This window comes from Delphinus delphis, chromosome 16, assembly GCF_949987515.2.
Source record: "Delphinus delphis chromosome 16, mDelDel1.2, whole genome shotgun sequence".
NCBI lineage: Eukaryota > Metazoa > Chordata > Mammalia > Artiodactyla > Delphinidae > Delphinus > Delphinus delphis.
Window position 1 is genome coordinate 48,330,712 of NC_082698.1, and position 21,287 is coordinate 48,351,998.

The 21,287-nt window shown below is 38.9% G+C and overlaps 1 protein-coding gene and 1 pseudogene across 4 annotated transcripts in view; one reads left to right on the forward strand and one right to left on the reverse strand.

Annotated features, from left to right (window-relative positions):
- The window catches only part of BMPR1A (bone morphogenetic protein receptor type 1A), a 149,990-nt gene that overhangs the window by 45,265 nt on the left and 83,438 nt on the right, over positions 1-21,287 (reverse strand). The window lies entirely within an intron of this gene.
- LOC132439200 (ATP synthase subunit f, mitochondrial pseudogene) lies at positions 99-15,451 on the forward strand (annotated as a pseudogene).

Below are 21,287 nucleotides of genomic sequence, written 5' to 3' on the forward strand. Positions count from 1 at the left end.
AAATAAAATAAGGTGGAAACGACGGTTTGTCTTCTGAAACTAGATCATAAAAGGCACTTCAGATTCCTCCTTGCTCACTCTTAGGGAAGCTAGCTGCCATGTCAATAAGGACACCCACGCAGCCTTATGAAGAGGCCCATGTGGCAAAGAACTCAGGCCTCCTGCCAACAGCCATGTGAGTGAGCCACCTTGGCCGTGGATCCATCGGTGCCAGGGAAGCTTTCCAGTAACTGTAGCTTCATAGACATCTTAACCACAATTTATGAGACTTTAAACTAGAACCATCCAACTAAGCCTCTGGTGGACTCCTGATGGTCAGAATGAGATGATAAATGCTGGATGTTTTAAGCTGCTAGTTTTTTGGTAATCTGTTGGGCAGCAGTAGATAACATTCATTGCTATAATAGAGTCAATTCCAAGAAATTTGTTGAAATAATAAAAGCCTAATCACTATAAGTTATTGCACAGTCAACCAAAAGACAGAAGTCTGGAAGGCATAGTCAAGTCAGAGTATAACAATACAAGTATAACATAAATAGGGAATTCCCTGGCAGTCCAGTGGTTAGGACTCCACGCTTTCACTGCCAAGGGCCCGGGTTCAATCCCTAGTAGGGGAACTAAGATCCCGCAAGATGCATGGTGTGGCCAAAAAAAAAAAAAAAGTATAACATAAATAGTCACAATGCTCAAAGAACTAACTGGATAATACAACTAACATCTTTCTTTCAAAGGAGTAACCAGAGTATATTCTTTGTTTTTAAATTACCTCAATAAGTAAGGCTCATTTTTTTGTGGGGGAAAACCTGTCCCTAGTTCCACACTATACACGGTTACATTTGCCCTTTTAAACTATGGATTCCATAACGATGACATCACTTCTGTGTTCTAGGTAAAGGCACTTTTCATATAATATCCTGGCAAATTTAAGAAAGTTAAGTTCTGATGTCAGTCTATTGGTTTCAAAAATCAGCTCCAGTATTTATTTGCTATGTAATTTTGGGGAAGCTTACGTAAGCTATCTAGGTCTTGGTTTCCTTAGCCACAAAATGGGAACAATATTACTAACCTAAATGAGTTAGCGCCTTGCATCTCGGTATTAAGCACTCAATAAATAACAGATGTTAGTTGTTATTGTTGTAACTGTTGTTATTCATAACAGAAGTACTGATGATTTCCCCTTTATTTGTCCTAGCATATTAACTATTTCTAAAATTATGATATAGCAAAAATAGTAACCTTATTTTGCAACCATTCTTGAAACTGAGTATTTTATAATTCTAACATCTGAAAATAAAAAATATTTTAAATTCCTAGAATAATTCACTGGAATTTTTATATGAAAATTAAAAATATCTGATCATGCAATGTTAAGAATATAAGGAAATGCAGACATTTGAAATGCCACATGATCAAAATTTTTAAATTTTAAATAGCTTTTAAAATTTCATATTTAAAAGCTATTATTAAGTAGTCCAAAAAGGCATCTAAATACATTTACTTTCCTTTGCTATATACACAGGTTGGTGGCTTCTTTTTCAGGATAATAAGACTACAACATTACTCAATAAAATATAAATTATTTTTAAATAAAAAAATTTAAAGCTTTGCAAACAGCAAGAAAGTTAAACCAATAGTTCAATCAGGATTTAAAAAAAAAAACAAAACAAAACAGGAAAAGGCTGAAGCCAGCTGAAAAAACAGACTAAAGTCATTCTTTCCTCTTCCCCTTAAGCCCCCCACCCTTAATTTTTACTTTCTAGTAGTGAGGTTTGGGAATTTTCAACAAGCTGGCTAACTGCCAACTCCATAAAGTAGTAAGGAGAAAACTCCCCCTTCCAGGGGTCCCTCCCCCTAGGCAGCTCCAGGCGCTTTGTCTGACAAGCTTTCTGAGGACTAGACTCACTGCAGACTTTCTGGCTCCACAGCCATTGTTTGCACGGCTGCTTTGCTCCTGATCCAGAGTTTGGATTAGCATAAGAATATTGTCTTTTCCCTTAACAAGCAACTCATCCATCCCCTCCCCATTTCTAACCTCCAACCCCATCAATTCCTAAACTAATATATACACATACAAATGGAGAAACACTACTCAGGTTATTTTTATATCAGTGTAAAAAAGGTCACCCAAATCTAAACATAAACCCTTAAAAAATAACATGCTTAAATAAATAGTTATGAGTGTATCTGTGGTAATACACAGGAATCTCACCAAAAAGCCTGCCTTGGAGTCCATGCTGTGAGAACTTGTGATGGGTGAGACATTCATAATGAGAACTTTTGTACAGTCTGAAAAAGGAGCTAAGAGAACCAACCATCTAGCTAAATTCTGACCTACAGTAGGGATGGGGAAGTTCCACTTCATAAAGACATTTCTAACTGTGATGCCTTCATCTACCCTGAGGTCACTAATTTCATCATCACCCTTGAAATTACCTTCTGACTAGACCTTCCTTTCCCCAATGCTCAATTATTTATTCAAAGCAAATTTAACAACTTTTAACCTCTGTATTTCTGCTCAATTGTCCTCTCTTCATTCAAAACCTTTCACTTTCCTTCAGTGCCAAGAAACTGTTCTCCCCAACACAAGTAAAATTCTTCCAGGAACAGAGAGGTAAGACAAACTAGTATGGCATTATTATAGTTGATGCACTTAGATGTTTTATATCCCTCAGTGGGGGCCTCAATATTAGATGCACAATAAATGCTTCTTTGTTTATGAACTATTTTAAAAAACAGGGGATAATCTATTTTCAAAACACCATTCAACTTTGTACTACAAATTCACTAACCTAGTTTCTCCAAAGCTTTTTTGTTTGTTTCATCTTATTAAACAAAAAAACCTCACAAATAATTAGAACTAGATTATGCTATATACCAATCTTTGGTACATCAGTGCTCAGAAGAAATTCTTAATGCCAGCAGTTAATTGAGGGGGTCTGGGTGTTATTCTTCTGTCTCTCCTCTGGAATAGCACAAATGACAAAAAAACAGGTAAAGTGAATCAGTAGTTGCAGAAATGCCTAGGAGGCAACAGAATTTGGTCATCCCTATAGGTATATTATGAGTAATGGTAAACAATACTGTCTTTGTTTCTGCACAATATTTTTATAGAGATAAAATCAGTATAATGTGGTTACTGAATAGTTCAGGGTCTAGCATAACACAGATCTAGGTCTTTTGTGCCAATTAAGTGAGAGAAAATCATATATAGTGTTTAGTGGCAACTTTATGTTAGCACATCACCATCTTAATAATTTGCAAGTTAGTTTCACATGCCTTATACCATACGTATATGACCCTTACAGTAAGTAAAATTATTCCTACTTTTACAGAGAAGAGACAGGTTCAGGAAGCTAAAGTGACCTGCTGAATTCTATACAGCTAGTAACTTGAAGCAAAAACTAAAACCCAGGTCTTTTATTCCCAAGTGCAGTGTTTTATCCAGTAAGTACATCAAAAGGGAAATAGGAAGTTATTCTTTATTGAGCCACATAAGATTTTATTTCATCTTCACAACTCTGCAAGGAAAAAGTGAAGCTCAGCAAAGTTAAGAAACTTGCTCAAGTTCACACAACCAATAAGTAGCAAGTCTGCTGCTGAGAAAGCTCAAATTCCATTCACTATTGCATAGTCAGGAGCGACAGGTAATGAGAAAAAAATGGAAACTACTGTGCCCCTTATTACACTATTGCTTTTCAGCAAAAACAAAGCAATAACAAGCCCCCCCGCCACGGCCCCCAAATAAAACCTAACCATTCTGCTTTGTGATGCTGACCTGGGATACCACTAACAAGTCTTTTACCAGCTGGTTCCTTGATAGGTTCTGCCAAAAGGGGAGGGAAGAAGGGACTTTCATCTTTCTGACTTTGTTTGTTGTTCCTGTCAAGAGTTATCTGAACTACAGCCTTTGCCATAGCAGCAGCAGTAGATTCCATTTCCAGCTTCCTTCCACACTCCCAGAACCAGCCTCATGGCCCCTGTTCAGACCCAACTGTGCCTACACCTCAGGGTCTGAGTGCCAGCGCCTCAAGACCCCAGAGCAGGTCCTCGGGAGCCGGCAGTAGCTGGGCTCTGAGCTCCCTCGACAGAGGACTGGGTCAGGGCTCCACAGGGGCACTCCTCCAAGCTTCTAGGTTCTGAAACCTCAGCCTCTTAAGGGTGGTATTTGCTTCCCACCATTAGTATTTCAGTTTAATCCCAGTGTTCCTTTAGCTTTTTCAATCCTCCAATACCTGTGTAGTCAACTCCCTACACCAAATTCTCTCTGTTTAAAATAACCAGTGTGGTTTCAGCTTTCCTGACAGGGCCCTGATTGATACAAATACTTTCAGAAAACAGATCTCAGAGGGTAACTGACTGACTATATCCACACATACTACATAAACATTTTTTAATATATTCCCTTCATCAAAGAGGTCTAACATTTCCTAAGTGCTTACAAAGTGTGTTTTAATATATATTCAAAGAGTATTCTAAGATATTCTGACTTTAGGAATGAATTCTTCTAGACTCAGTACCTATTTCACTTTTCCCACCACAAGTAATTTTAACCTATCAAAGTCAGAAATTTGTTCAAGATTGGGTGGTCTTTCTGTTCTAACCTATGTGACCCAAGTCAAAATGCTTGAAAGAGCACCAAAATTTGGCTATCAAAACATTTCTCTTTTCCTTAGCGATACATTTAATCAAAAACTTCTGGAATTAACTCAGTAAATCCCTGTGGCCAAAAACTTAATCCAAATGCTAAATCAATTTTTAAGGAGAATATATCTAACTTCTAGAACTGGGAGAAAAAAGTCAAAGCAGAACTTCAAGAATAACAAAAAACAAACCCATTTTTCACTCAGGAAACCAAATCAAAGTATATCTGTATTTATGTCCTCAATATGAAACACCCTTTCAAAAAGAGTCACAAGTTTCTGCAAGTTTGTACCTCCCTAAGAAGATATGGAAATATACAGGTGATTTTTCGGTTGGAACAATGACTGGGGTAGGACAGGACACACAGTGACCAGGGCCCAAAATGGAAAATGCAATGCAATGTGCAAGGACAATCCCTCAAAACAAAGAATTGTCTCAACCAAATGCCAATAGGGATCTCCTTGTGGAGAAACAACTATTCTTGACGAGAACGACCTATCAGATTCCATTTTGTTTTGGCCACGCCACAAGGCTTGCGGGATCTTAGTTCCCTGACCAGGGATCGAACCTTGGCCCTCAGCAGTGAAAGCACAGAGCCTTAACTGCTGGACTGTCAGGGAATTTCCTCTTACGTTCTAGATATTCAAAAAGCAATAGTGTTAGGCCTCTAAGAAGAAAAATTATCTTAATCAAACTAATGTCTGAATGCAACTTTACTTTTACTTTACTTTTTTTCCTTCTCATTTGACCACTTTACAAAAGGAATCATATTCTTGCTGTGTTAACCACAGTGCTTGTACAATGCAAAAGTAATTTAAAAATCAACCATTTTTCTCCACTTTTTTTCCTCTATCTACAACTTTAAAAAATTCATTGTACACAGGTTTCCCTGAAGCACCAGAAGTAGAGGCTCTGTCCTAGGCCAAGCCAATCAGCATATTCTATCTCCTATGCCACAATGAAAAGTTCAGGGGTGAGCCGTACTAACATGGTCTAAGGACTTCAGCTGGCCCTGCAGAGATAAAGTCACTCTTTCAGATTGAACATGAATAAGAAAATAGCTGCTGGCAGCTACGTTGGGACCAGAAGGGGAACCAGAGGCAGAGCTGGGACAGTAAAAGAAGCCAGATCCTTGGAGCTACCAATGAGCTGCTCAAACAACCCTGCCTGACACCTGGATTGCTTAAGGACTTTTCAGTTAACAGCCAATAAATTCTCCTTATATTTTAGGTCAGAGAGAGATAATTTTTCTGATATAACCAAATATTAAAGGAAAAGGTACACTTGAGTATTCTGGGTTAGATCAGCATAAAATTAGTACTTCTGAGTAATGTCAAATATCTCAGAAAAAGATACTCAATAACACATATGCAACAACAAAAAAAAAGACTGGTACAAGATAGAATTACTTTTAAGATAGCTCAAATAGTATAAAAATTTACTTAATAATGTAATCAGCAGCTATATAATTTATCATTCCTGGTCTTCCTCCTCTTACCCCCTAAATCTGCTAGACCCTTGGTCTTTCTCACCATAACTAACAGCCCCTCTACTTCTAGTTTCCCAGGCCAAAAGTCTTGGAGTCATTCTGGGCAACTCCCTTCTTCCCTCTCATACTCCACAGGCTATGGTCAGCAAATCCTGTTGGTTCTACCTTCAAAATATATCCAGAACCTATGCATTTCTCACCACATCCACTATTATCTCTCTGGTCCAAGTCACTAACTAACCTTTTGCCTGGATTACTGAAAAAGCCTCCTAGAACTGGACTCTTTGCTTCTGCCCTTATCCACCTACAATATATTCTCAACACAGCAGCCAAAGTGGTGATAAAAAGCATATTAGATCACATCACTCCCCTTTTCAAAACCCTCCAATGGTTCTCCAGCTCACTCAGAGTAAAAGCTGAAATCTACCATGGCCAACAAGACTCCAACTCCTCTACTTCAGCAGCATGGGCCTCCTGCTTCCTCAAACATTTCAGGGATGGCCCTGCTGCAGGACCTCTGCAAGTTCCTCTGTCTATAATATTCCTCCCCAAGACATCTATCCATATGACTTGCTACCTGACCTCTTCCAAGTGCTTACTCAGTACCCCTTTCTTATTTAGTGTTCCTGCTCATCCTATTTAAAACTGTAATCCCATCCACATCGCTGGCACTCCCATCTTCCATCCCTGATATTTTTTTTTCTCTTTAGCACTTGTCACCTGTAATTTTACATATAATTTACTATTTGTTTTGTTTATTGCCTGCCACCTGCTCCAGAATGTATGCTCCGTAAGGGCAGGTGTATAAGTCTACTTTTTCACTCTGTATTTGTAGCACCTAGGATGGTGCTTGGCACATATTTGGTACTAAATAAATATTTGCTGAGGGAATGATTGAGTATAGCAGAAGGAATTAAAACGTTATGCCAATTCCTTTTACTTTCACATACAAATGAGACTTTCCCATAAGGGCTATGCTATGGATAAACTATGCCATTTCCTTTTCTCAACACAACTGAAATGATACAAAAACCACACTACTTCCTTTTGCTCACTTTGAGCCCTGACTTGTGTCAAGATCCAGTAAAAAAAACTTTTTTCCACTGTTTTCACTGGATATACTCAAGTTTGAGTATATGTGAGTAAATTAAAAGGTCTTGAGTATGTCTTGAGACTCAATGTCTTGAGTATATTTGAGTAAATTAAAAGGTCTTTAAGAAAGACATGTATCAGTAAACATTATTTCCCAAGACCTAAAATATTGCTTAAGGCAAACAATGGCTTGGGTTATATTCTGACAGTACCACATAGTTACAGCAAGTTAAATAATTGTGGAAATAACCACAGACAAAAAGAAAATACAGTCCTTTGGTACAAACAATGTGGTTTGACAAAGGGAACTTCAAAGCACTATCTAAACTCAACTGTAATCTTTCAATTAAGTAAAGGTTCAAAGGTAGTATTTATATGTAAATTGTAAGTAACCAAAGGCCCTGAATAAGACCAGAGGGTGTTAAAATCAGATTGTTAACAGTTCTGCCCTGACAAGCATGAACCACAAACTATAGGAAACGAAACCCTGCAAACCTATAGGTCTGAGAAACAACACTCAAGATGACAAATTCGGGCTTATTAATGTGAAGAGCTTGGAAATCCAGAAAGAGTTTTCCCCGTTTTGGATGAAACATCTCCATTTTATTTTCTTTACTCTGTCAGAACATGTCTTAGGTTAGAATGTGCTGGTTTAGAGTGTTTTCATGAAGAAATTCTGTGGCAGACTTGACATTAACTTGTCCTTTTTTCCCTTTTAGTATCTTTCTTTCAGCTCCTAGTTTAAATACTTATCAACTTATATTTTTATTAAATATATTTTTATTAAATATAAAACTTATATTTTTATTAAATACTTATCAACTTATATTTTTATTAGATATAAAAATATACTGTGTTAAGTAACACAGTCTTAGAGTCAGGAGACCTAGGATTCAGTTGCAAATTCTGCCTAATTGGCTAGCTGACCTTGGCCCACTCACTTCCCTCTCCAGGCCTTAGTTTCCTCATCTGTAAAATAAATAATACTATGAAGACTTCTACCTCTCATATCCTATGAGTCTATGAACTACACTCCTGAATATAGTGCCTCAAAGACTTCACCTAATTATATAGGTACTGAGTAAAGCAGGGCAAATACCACTGAAGCGCCACCCTTTCCCTGGTTCTGAGGGAACCACTATTCTGATTATGGTATTTAACACTCATGTCTTTACATGCTTTTATACTATATGTGGTATATATCCCAAATAATATTGTTTTGCATACTGTTAAATTTGCTATAGATGTATAAAAATTGTATCTTCCTATATGTATATTTTTATAATTTGCTTATTTTTCACTCAACATTGTGATTACCATCATAGATACATATAGTTCCTTTTAATTTGTTTTCATTGTTATATAGTATTCCATTTTATGATTATTTTATACCTGTATTTATCCATTCTTATGTTGATGGACATTTTAGGTTGTTCCTAGGTTTTGGTATTATGAGCAATGCTGCAATAAATAAACTTGAATAGATGCTTTTGTTATTGTTGTTTGGGTAAATAATTCTGAAGGATAGATTTCTAGAAGTGGGATTCTGGGTCTGATAGTACTTTTGGTAGATATTTTGGTAACCCCCTCTGGGACTGTACCATTTTGTACTTCCAAGTGTACAACACTGATACAAGGACAATTTCAAAATACTGCTGAAGGATACAGAATAAACTTTAACACATGGAAAAACATACCACATTATGTATAGAAAACTTCAAGATCATGTACATCAACTGTTCCTAAATTAATTATAAACTTAATGATATTCTTTATCACATTACAGTTCCCTTCTATTCTTCATTTGCTAATAAGAGTTTTCATCATAAATGGGGTTGAATTACATCACGTACTTTTTCTCCATCTATTGATATAATCACAGTGGCTTCCTCCTTCAATGTGTTAATGTATAAATTAATTAGTAATAATCCGTATTAAGAGCTCTCTTTGTTTTTAAGATTTTTTTTTGATGTAGACCATTTTTAAAGTCTTTATTGAATTTGTTACAATATTGCTTCTGTTTTATGTTTTGGTTTTTTTGGCTGCAAGGCATGTGGGATCTTAGCTCCCCAACCAGAGATCGAACCCGCATTCCCTGCATTGGGAGGCAAAATCTTACCCACTGGACCGCCAGGGAAGTCCCTGAGAGCTCTCTCAAAGAGTAAGCTATCTGTGGTAGCTTTAAAATATGTCCACAAATTCTTTCATTTTCCTCTTTTCAAGAGGTGGAACCTAATTACTTTGAGAGTGGGCCAGACTGAGAGATTCCCTCCTAACAAACGGAATAAAGTGAAAGTGACAAAGTATGACTTCTGAGACTAGGTCTTGAAAGGTAATGCAGCTTTCTCCTTGCTCTCTTTCTTGGATATCTATTCTGGGGAAACCCAGCTGCCATGGTGTTAGTATGTTCAAGGAATCTGTGGAGAGGCTCATACGGTGAGGAACAGAGGCCTCCTGCCAACTGCCATGAGAATGTGTCATCTTGGAAGTGGATTCTCCTCCAGTCAAGCTTTTAAATGAATGTAGCCCCTGTTGACAAAACTACAATCTCACAAAATATCCTGAATCAAAACCACCCCGTAAATTGCTCCTGAATTTCTGTAAGTTAATTTAAGCTTTCATTATTTCAAGTCCTTACGTTTTGGAATGAATTGTTATGCAGCAACAATAACTAACACATTAACATCCTCGGATTTCTGGGATAAATTCTGTTTTGTCATCGTTAAATAAATATTTTGTCTGGTCTCTGTGCCTGGCTCCTGGGTGACAGAAGTGTCTTTGTTATTCACAAGCCTCATGGACCACACCTGAGTTTATGCTAATGAATGACTCAGGATGGGGGATGGTCACCAAAATGACCAGTGATATGATTAGAAGAGGGTTTGGGGGCTTCCCTCGTGGCACAGTGGTTGAGAGTCCGCCTGCCAATGCAGGGTACAAGGGTTTGTGCCCCAGTCCGGGAGGATCCCACATGCCGCGGAGCGGCTGGGCCCGTGAGCCATGGCCGCTGAGCCTGTGCTTCCAGAGCCTGTGCTCCGCAGTGGGAGAGGCCACAACAGTGAGAGGCCCTGGTACGGCCAAAAAAAAAAAAGAGGGTTTGGGGCTTGAAGCCAGCCCAGCCTCCAGGGAGTATGGATAGGGAGGGCAGAAGATTGAGTTCAGTCACGTGGCCAATTATTCAATCATGCCTACATAATGAAACTCCAGTAAGAACTGAACACCATGTCTCAGATAAGCTTCCTAGGACAACACACCCTAATTCCAGGGGAAGAGGGCATGGAAGCTCCACAGTTGGAAGCCTCCCTGGCCTCACCCTGTGTGTCTTTCATTTGGCTGGTCCCAATCTGTATCCTTTATATTGATAAAACTATCATAAGTATACCACTTGGGACTTCCCTAGTGGCACAGTGGTTAAGAATCCATCTGCCAATGCAGGGGACATGGGTTCAAGCCCTGGTCCAGGGAGATCCCACATGCCTCGGAGCAACTAAGCCCGTGCACCACAACTACTGAGCCTGCGCTCTAGAGCCCACGAGCCACAACTACTGAGCCCGCGTGCCACAACTACTGAGCCCGCGTGCCACAACTACTGAAGCCCATGCACCTAGAGCCTGTGCTCTGCAACAAGAGAAGCCACGGCAACATGAAGCCCGCGCACTGCAAAAGAGAGTAGCTCCTGCTCACCACAACTAGAGAAGGCCTGCACGCAGCTTTCTCTAGAAAGACCCAACGCAGCCAAATATAAATAAATAAAATAAATTTATTTAAAAAAATAAGTCTACCACTTTCTTAAATTCTGTGAGTCATATAAATGAATTGTCAAATGTGGGGGGCGGTCACGGGAATCCTCCTGGATTTGTAGCCAGTTAGTCAGAAGTGTGAGTAGCCTGGGGACCTCCAAACTTGTGACTGGCATCTCAAGTGAGGGCAGTCTTGTTGGGGACTGTGCCCTTAAAACTGTGGAGTCTGACACTAACAGTGGGTAGGCAGTGTCAGAACTGTATTGCAGTACTGTAGACATGATCTCATTTAGATACACCACTGGATTTGTTTTGCTAACAATTTTGTTAGGTTTTACATCTATGTTCATAAGAAAGACTGACCTATAATTTTTTTCTCATATTATCCATGTCTGGTTTCGGTATCAAGGTTATACTACTCACGCAGAATAAGCTGAGGAACTTTCCTGATTTTGCTATTCTCTCAAACAGTCTTTGTATATCTGGACATATCTACCACTTGAATAGTTTCATAGAACTCACCTTTAAAATCATCTGAGCCAAGGGCTTATCTGTGAGTATATGGGAGGAAGCAGATCTTTCACTAAAAATTAAAATTCTCTAATAATTACAGAAATATCTAGGTTTTTTATTTCACCTTAATCAATTTTATTGTCACGTTTTAAAAATTGTTGTTTTATTTAAATTGTAAAATGTAGGAGTTCCCTGGTGGCACAGTGGTTAAGAATCCTCCTGCCAATCCAGGGGACACGGGTTCAAGCCCTGGTCTGGGGAGATCCCACATGCCACAGAGCAACTAAGCCCATGTGCCACAACTACTGAGCCTGTGCTCTAGAGCCTGCTAGCCACAACTACTGAGCCCGCATGCCGCAACTACTGAAGCCCGTGTACCTAGAGCCCGTGCTCTGCAAGAAGAGAAGCCACTGCAATGAGAAGCCCGTGCACCGCAACAAAGAGTAGCCCCCGCTCACCACAACTACAGAAAGGCTGCACTCAGCAACAAAGACCCAATGCAGCCATAAATAAATAAATTTAAAAAAAAAGTATAGGCATAAACTTATTCAAGGTATCTTTTATTTTTAAAAAATCTCTGCTATATCTGAAGTTATGTCCTCCTTTCCATTCCCAATACTACTTGTGCTTTCTGGGTTTTTCTTGATCAGTTATTCAAATCGTTTGTCTGTTTTATCAGCCTTTTCAAGAAACCAACTTTTGGCTATGTTAACTCTCTCCATCGTATCTTAAAAAAACAAAACAAAACAAAACAAACTTTTCCAATTAGCCCCAATTCTATCACTTATTAACTAGAAGTGTAGATAAGTTTTTCTCTGTGCCTCAGTTTTCCCATCTGTAAAGTGGGAATAATAAGAGTACCTACCTCACAGGGTTGTTGCAAAGATTAAATGAGATAATCCTTGTAAAGCACATGGAACAGTGCCTGGTAAATATAACAAGTGCTCTACAAGTGTTAGCTTTTATTTTTATCACCTATTTTACTTCACTTGAATTTATTCTGTTGTTCTTTTCCTAATTTAAATTAGGTGCTTAGCTTATTAATATTTTTAATCTTTTAATATGAGTATGTAAGGCTTCAACATGTCACACAAGTTTAATAAGTCCTAATTTTCTTTATTGTTTAGTTCTAGGTGTTTTCTGACTTGCATTATCATTTTATTTTTGACCTGTGGGATTTACGGAGGTAGGTTTTTAAATTTCCAAATGTGTGCCTGTATATACTGTTTGTTACTCAGTTTTAACTTAAGTGTATGCTGACAAAAAGTATGGCTGATATGATCATTTGAACTGTGTAAGAACTTGCTGTACAGCCTAGTACATGATCACTTTTAATAAAATGCTAACTTCTAAACCAAGCCTAACTTCTAAAACTAAATGACCTTGGCATGCTCTCTGCTTAAAAAAATCTATAAATATTCTCATTTCATAGGATGGAATTACCAAGACATAAGAAGAATTGTTATGATCTGGCCTCCGCCAGGCTTTCTAACACCATCTTCCCATTCACTCCTCATACCTTTACAATGATCCAACTACGCTGAAATCACCGAAGCCTCTATATTTACAGGCATCCCTTTTAGACTCCCATCCTTTGCACATCCTTTTTGTTCTTCCCTTTGTTTCTCACCAAGTGAACTACAGTTCACTCTTCAGACTTGATCTATGCATCATCTGTGTAAGCAATCCCTGACCCCTACATATCAGGTTGAGTGAGCTGGCCCATCTCTGTACTTCTAGTGTACCCAGAACATGAACCATAGCTGCGCCTTAGCTCTTGACTAACACTCATTCATAAAGTATTTATTAATTACTTGGTATGTGCATCACACTTATACAACAGTCAATGAAACAGACGTGATCCCTCCTCTCATAACGCTTATTTAGTCAGGTGATTCTTTTGACTTATCTTGCAGCACTTGTAGCCTCTATTTTCTAGCATGTTACTAAGCAAAACAATAAATGTTCAATAGGTGAATGAAATGAATAAAAATAATATTAATATCTTAAGGGAAACATAACTGGGGAGTTAAGTCAACTATAAAATCATATAATAAACTCTAATAGTTCTTTGTAAGTATACTAACATCCACAAATGTATCTCCAAACCTTACAGTTATAGCCAGCTACTACTAGCCCAACAATCCAAGTACTAGCTCAATAACTTTGCTCCCCAAATCACCACCCCTCTGGTGATTTCTAGATGTTAGAGAAAAGAAATTTATATCCAAGTCATGAAACGGGGAACCTTAGTATATGCAAAAGCCCTTTCCCCCCAAATATTTCTGCCTTATTTCATATTTTGAATGATCTTTGCTCTAAGTTTATTAGTTTTTTCTTATAATACTGTTTTTTATACTATGAAGTAAGAATTCTAACATGTTATACATACTTGACATGTACTAACTCATTTAATCCTCACACTAACTATATAAGGCAAGTATTCTCATTATGCATAATTTTATAAAAATAAATCCCCCAAATCAATAACCTGTAATGTAAAGGTCGGTGAGGTGCAAATGGGGTGGAGGGGACTGTGGTAAGGAGGGCAGTGGGGTGAGGGTAGTGAAGAGGGCTTTAGGTTTCGGTGCATACTGTCAAAATTGATTGCAAGAACTTATTCATGCCTCATTTATGTAGTCTTTTTAAAATTAAAAAAAATTGTTCTGCAAAGAGACAATTAAGCCTCCTCTAGCCCTTAACCCACAAAAAAATGGACGGGAGGGAGGAAAGGAAGAAAGGACGAACAGGTAGGAAGTAGGTGAGCTGAGAAGTTAAACTAGAATTTCTATCTGAGACACCCAGAAAGAAACTATTGAAAATATAAGATAGTAGAACAGGAGAGAAGTATTAGGATGGAGGATAAAGACAGGAATTGAAATGTCACTATAGATTGTGAAAAGATGCTACTGGAAATCTTGTGGCACGCTCTTCCTACAGTACCATATGCAGTTGCAATAACACAAACCACCACCAGAATCTAAAAGCATCCAAACTGGAGAATGATCAAATAAGTAAGCAAGGAGAATACCCACCAAACTTAAATTAAGAAAAGAATAAAGATATCTGAGTTATGAGGAGGTAGTCTGAATTGAAGAGAATGGGAATAGACTTTCTCTGTCTCCCTTTCAGGAGTAGCACAATAACCAAAGAGCCTGAGAGGCCTGTAGGATGTTTCTGAGACCATAAGTTCTAGGTTTCTCTACAGAAGACAGTAGGTGTGGGAATACATTTTCAATGGAGTCCAAGGAGAGACCAATAGGAAAGATGAAGCTCATCTTCAAGCCTGGCACTATAACTGCGTTCTGCAATGCTGGACCCTCAAAAGGCTGCTCCAGCTAACAGATCTCAGCAGACGTAGAAGCAACTCTCATCTGCTACACTGCTAACAGATCTTGCAGTCGGGAGGGCCTGAGGACTGCTCCCAGAGCTTCAAGAAATGGGCAACAATTTGTCGGTCCCCTTGTTATCAGTCCACAGGACAGAAACAACTCTGACTTTCGTGCCTATTGGTTTGCCACTGAATAATAGATCCTATAGCCAGAACTAAATGAGTGCTTAGGGAACCCAGAGCCCCGGAATGGGCATAAAAAAATACAGTTCATTTAAAGGGAATTCAGCAAACGGAGGGAAGGCTAAGCTGAAAATCAGAACAGCGGCTTCTAGTTAAACGGAACTATTAGCAAAGATTGAATGACAGTGAATATCCAAGACAGTGTTAGTTGTACCAGTGGAGAAGAAACTCATGGATGTCAAAATAAAGGATCTGCCAAACTGGATACTGACGCAAGATTTCACCCCCAAAGGCACCATCAGAGCGTTTCAAAGAGGTTACTACCAGTATGACAACAAGTATGTCAATATAAACAAAGGGAGCACCCTTGGGGTTTCTATGGTGCTGGAAGCTGACGTGCTTTTCAACTACTGCGTTTCTTACAAGGAACTCAAACATGAACAGCTACGCAAGAACCACTGATGAGGGTCCCACGTGAAGGGTGCTCTCTGCAGTCCTTACCATGACCATCTTTGCCCTGAACCTCTCTTTGAAGAACTTGATCTTTGCTGAATCCTATTACACTCTGAGAATTAATGCCCAATGAAAGATGACTGGTACATTTTTAAAATTTTTTAAATTAAAAAAAAGAAGACACTGGGTGACTCAGAAGGCTGCCAGTTTTGATTAGGATCTAGAGGAGAAGAGGCTCTCAGCAGATCAAGCTCTGATGCAAGCTGCCCTGATGCTCAGATGCAAAGGTATTAGAGACATCTGTGGTAAACGGACGCCATGTCAATTCTCTGGCAAGTTCCAGTAGGAGAGTTGCAGCACAGCCCTCCAGATTTTCTGAAGCAAGCACATAACTTCTACAACACTGCATGAAAAGTGTAGCTCCTGGCATGATATTGGGCCCTAGCAGAGTTCCCAACCATGAAACATTAAGGTTTAGTGACCAGAGCTACCCATCATGATCCACCAAGTCACAAGGTTAGGCACAGCACCAATCCACTGTGTGATGTAATAGGACCTAGGCAGGTCCAGAAGGCACTACTAAACTACAAGAGGTGGCCCAGAGCTTCATGTCACCTACCTCTACCATATTGGTATCTTTACTTCTGCTCACAGCAATGACTTTATGGTAGGTTACTGGTGGCCAATGACAAACAAACAAACAAACAAACAAAAACACCTGGGGCCTGGTTAACAGAAACAAATAAAAAATGGATTACTACTGCTCTACAGCCCTATTTGGATGGCTCTGAAAGACAATGATGAGGTAGAAATTCTCTCAGTGGGTACGGCGCAGGGAGAAGTGACCAGAGAAGGGAAAACATGGACTCCCTGGGAGTGGCAAATGGTATGGCTGACTGGTTAGGGGGATAGAAGGGGCAAAACTGGAAAATAAGAGGGACTTCCCTGGTGGCGCAGTGGTTGAGAGTCCGCCTGCCGATGCAGGGGACACAGGTTTGTGCCCTGGTCCGGGAGGATCCCACATGCTGCGGAGCGGCTGGGCCCGTGAGCCATGGCCGCTGAACCTGTGCGTCCGGAGCCTGTGCTCCGCAACGGGAGAGGCCACAACAGTGAGAGGCCCACATACCACAAAAACAAAAAAAAAAAAACAAAAAAAAAACAAAAAACACTGGAAAATAAGAGAAAGAATTTGGAGAAGAGGCATGTTGATGGTTCTGTGGGAGTCGGCACAAAGTGCCAATCTTCTATGTCTTATGTTATTGCCCACCACAAAGCACCAAGAGGGAAGGTGCATTGAACTGCATCCCAACTACAGATGGAGTGACTTGTCAGTGGACATCAGCCAGCTTCTGCTCTCGACCACCTCAATGCTTAAGCAATAGGGCTGTGAATGGAGGAGCCCTAGTGACAGAAAGGAAGGCTTTACAAAGGCCCAGCAGCATGGTTTCCTTCTCATGAAGGTGACCTAATTACTGCTGCTGTGGAATGCCAACTAACACATGCAGGTGCAGAACTGACACTGACTCCAGATGTGGGTTTGCCTTTCCTGCCCACAATATACCCATGGACAGCACCACTATCCCACAGATTACAGGATCAATTATGGCCTCAGGACCAGCTGCAGTAGAGGGACTACAGCATGTTCCCCTAACCCTCCTGTTTTAGAGACTGCTTTTAGCAATTACAACCAGCCACCACTCTGAAGGGTCAGTGACAGAGTGGACTTAACAGAACACGAGGTAATCTGCATAATAAAAGGGGTGGCAGACACTTGCAGTGCTCAGATCTATGCACTGTCCAACAGCATCTGACATCAAGTGTGAGCCAAGGCACTGCTCTGTTTTGCTCCTCAGGGCTTCCTCCAAACCCAAAGACGACTGCTCAGCAGTATACAGGCACAAACTACACAGTGCTAGAGTTAGAGCTCCAGGAGCCATCCTCAATTAACAGAAGATGAAAGTCAGTGGATAAATGTCCCAAGTTCCTGTCCGTCCTTTGGTGGGACAATGCTGAGGTGCATTCAGAAGGTACCCAAGGAAATTGAATCCCAGTTGCTCACAGTGATAACTAGCTCATGAACAAATTTTATGTAACTTTACTTTCTTCTCTCTCTCACTTTTCCCATTCTCTCATTTCTGCTTCTCTAGATCATCTCCCAAATAAACTACCCAAGCCATAAATCCCTTTCTCAGGCTCTACTTTCAAAGAAACCCAAACTAAGACGTGGTGCAGTTCGAACTCAAACTGAAGAAACTTTGCTCCACTGCCTGTGCTTTGAAGAAGAGTGTGTTGCCTCTAAGTAGAAGAATGTAGTGCAGTACACTATGGGAAACTAAACATAAGTTAGAAGCAACGAGTAAGAATGTACACAGCAACATGAAGAGATATAACTTTCTGGTGCTAAAGAAAATAGTGGGGGGAAAAAAGAGCAGAATATCTGTAACAAAGCCTAATTAAGTCAATTAAACACATACACACCAACAACACTATGTTTTATAAAGATACATTCACTCAAAGATATAGAGCAAACAAATTAGAATGGTTTCCTATGGCAGAAGGAAAGGAAAATGGGAGTGGAAGTCAAGAATAAAGAAGACAAAATAAAATATATCAACTCAAGGGCCTTGTAAAGAACAAAGATAGTAATTTTACTGCCATAAATTGAAGGTATGATTAACTCTAATTTCTGAACCAGAATTCAAAACAGAGAGAAAATAAAGGTGAACATAATTGTCACTATGTTAAATATTACTTGTCACAATAAATATAAAACTGGAAAAGTTTACAGATTCATCTGTGTGCCACCTAAAATCATTCTGAATATTACCAGTGATACACACTCAACACTCTGGGAAACACTGTTGTGACTATCCTGAGATAAGAATGATAGAGGAGGGCTTCCCTGGTGGCGCGGTGGTTGGGAGTCCGCCTGCCAATGCAGGGGACACGGGTTCGTGCCCCGGTCCGGGAAGATCCCACGTGCCGCGGAGCGGCTGGGCCAGTGAGCCATGGCCGCTGAGCCTGTGCGTCCGGAGCCTGTGCTCCGCAGCGGGAGAGGCCACAGCAGTGAGAGGCCCGCGTACCGCAAAAAAAAAAAAAAAAAAAAAAAAGAATGATAGAGGAATCTTAAAATATATATACATATATATTTATACACACACATACATACACTATATATAGTATAAATATTAATTAATTTGAGGGCTTAACCAAATTTATGTTAGAGAGGAAATAACTTGAAAATATAGTTTAATCATAAAGCCTTTTCTTAATGTGATGTTTCCTTCCTCAATAATGTGATGTTTTCCAATTTTACACAATGCGTAATTACAAAACAAATAGTGACTACTTTATTTTCAACATACAGTGTTGAAATATTTCTGAATATGGCAAAGCCCTAAATCAATCATCAATTAAGAGTTGAAAAGAACTTTAATAAAAGCATTAAAAGTAGTTAGTTTTATAAGGTAATATTACCTCACTATAAGGTATTTCTCTAAGGACGTTATCATACTAATGTTTATTTGTTAAAGTGGAATCATCAAATTCTGCTTAATGAGCGTCTTCACAGGTCTCCATTCATTTAGCAATAATTCTATTAAATGAGATACCATCTTTCAGTAAGTGTCAGAATTATACCTGCAGAAATACTTTAAACATTCTTAAATTTTACTAAATCTTATATAGCATTTAAAATAATAACGAAAGAGATAAATGAGCAGAATAGTATTTATTTCTCTAAAAACTACTCTTCTAAAGAGACAATACTTTGCTTTTTTCACAATACCTCCTTTTCAGTATGCTAAGGCTTGAACAACAATGTGCAAAAATATTTGTTGTATGTAAACAAATGAGGAGACCAACAATACAGCAGAACATCAATTTTAGTGTTTCTTTAAACTTAGAAAACTCGGATTTAACTAGATTTGAAGAATTACTTATGTTTGCTATTAACGATGCCCAATATTATCCCTGCTTTCCAGATAAAAAATGTGGGCATCATCATCTCTTTTCAACATCTAGTCACAAATCAGTGTCCCTTCTTCCTTCACAACATACCCTACTCCACTTAGTCCTTCTTTTCTATTTCCACTATCACCACTCTGACTGAATTCTGATTACCTCATGCCTAACTACTCCTACAGCCTTCCAAGATCCCTGACTCCTCATTCCATTTCTCTAATGATGTTTGTTCATACATCACTGCTAGAGTAATTCCCCTAAAATATAGTTTTCTCTATGTCATACTTCCTACCCTCTCCAAGATCTCTTCTACACTCCTATGGAAATATCCATTTTCTATCAATCAGCTTTTCCAGAAACATCTTTTAATTCTTTCTTTACCTACCAAATTCTACTCATCTTTCAAAGCCCAGATCAAATAACCTCTTCTATGTTCTATCTGTACTTCTCAGTGCTACAGAACTCTGACTGGAAGTAATAAATGACTCCTTTGACATTTATCACTTTCACCTGGCGATGCTGGTTATCATTACTTGTATTACTTATATACATACTTTACTGATATGACTATAAGCAGAGGTTGGGGACCATGTTTTTTATTTTCTGATTCCTCCTTTGTGACTTCTTGTTACATAATTTAGGAGGGACCCAAAAAAGTAATATTCTGAAGGACAAAAATAAGTGCTCTGGGACCTTAAACTAGATAAAGAGGGAAAAACATGCCTAGAGAAAAAATAATATGAGCAGAAGGGAGAAAAAACAGGACAATTTCAAATCATCGGCTGAAGAGCATCATACATGCAAGGGGTATAGAAGAAGAAAATTAAACATTTGCTAAATAATCAATGCTTAAAGTTTTTCATAATTTCAGGTAAGTTGATCCCTACCTTGATCAAGATTCTCATTACTTGCTTGCAACAATTAAGAGTATCCTAATTGTCTCTCTGCTTTTGGTATCTCCCCCTTCCAAACTATCATTCACATCACTGCCATGTTAATTGTAATAAAACAAGATTATGATGCAAAATACCTCTGTTAAAATTTTTCAGAGACTGCCAACTACTCACAAAATGAAGTCTAAACTCCTTATCATGGCATCCAGAGTTCTTCACAAACAAGCTCTCTTCCAGCCTTGTCCCTCAAACCCTCTCTCCCGTCCTGAATTCAAACCATACAAAATGATTTCTTCTGTCTTTTGCACACTCTATACATTTCAAGTTTCCCCTGCTTACACTGGGCTCTATGCATGAAATTCTATTGCCTCCAAATTACACTCAGCAATCTTCTACTTATCCTTTAAAACTCTACTCAAATGCCATTCCCTATGTGAAGCCTCCCTGACAATTCTCGCCTCTAACAATGTTGGTGGAGCCTTTCTAGATGATACCAATACACTTTTCCAATTTCATATAGCACTTTTCAAGTTGCACTCGCATTAACTCTTTGTATACTCATCTCTAAACGGATTATTTTTTGAGAGTAAAGTAAGGAACTCATTTTACCGAATGTTGCATATTCTCGGCACCTAACACAGTACCTGCAGTAGAGTAGGTGTTTAGTTAAGTGTTTAAAGGGAGAAAGAAATGGATGGATGCAGGCAAAGCTGTCACTCCCTTAATGCTACACTGTTGAGAGACTTTATTACCAGAGGAGTTTGTCCTTACTTTGGTAGGCTAACAAAGAGTTACTGACAGTACATACAGAATTACCTCTGAGAAAATTTAAGCTGGTAGCAACACACAGATGGAAAAGAGAGTGAGGAGAGGCACAAAGTGGGAAAAGTCCTGCAATATTTCAGGTGAAATGTGATATAAGAACTTAAACTTGGATGATGATGAGGAGATTAGAAAGGAGATGATGAAAACATTCTTGATATTTTATA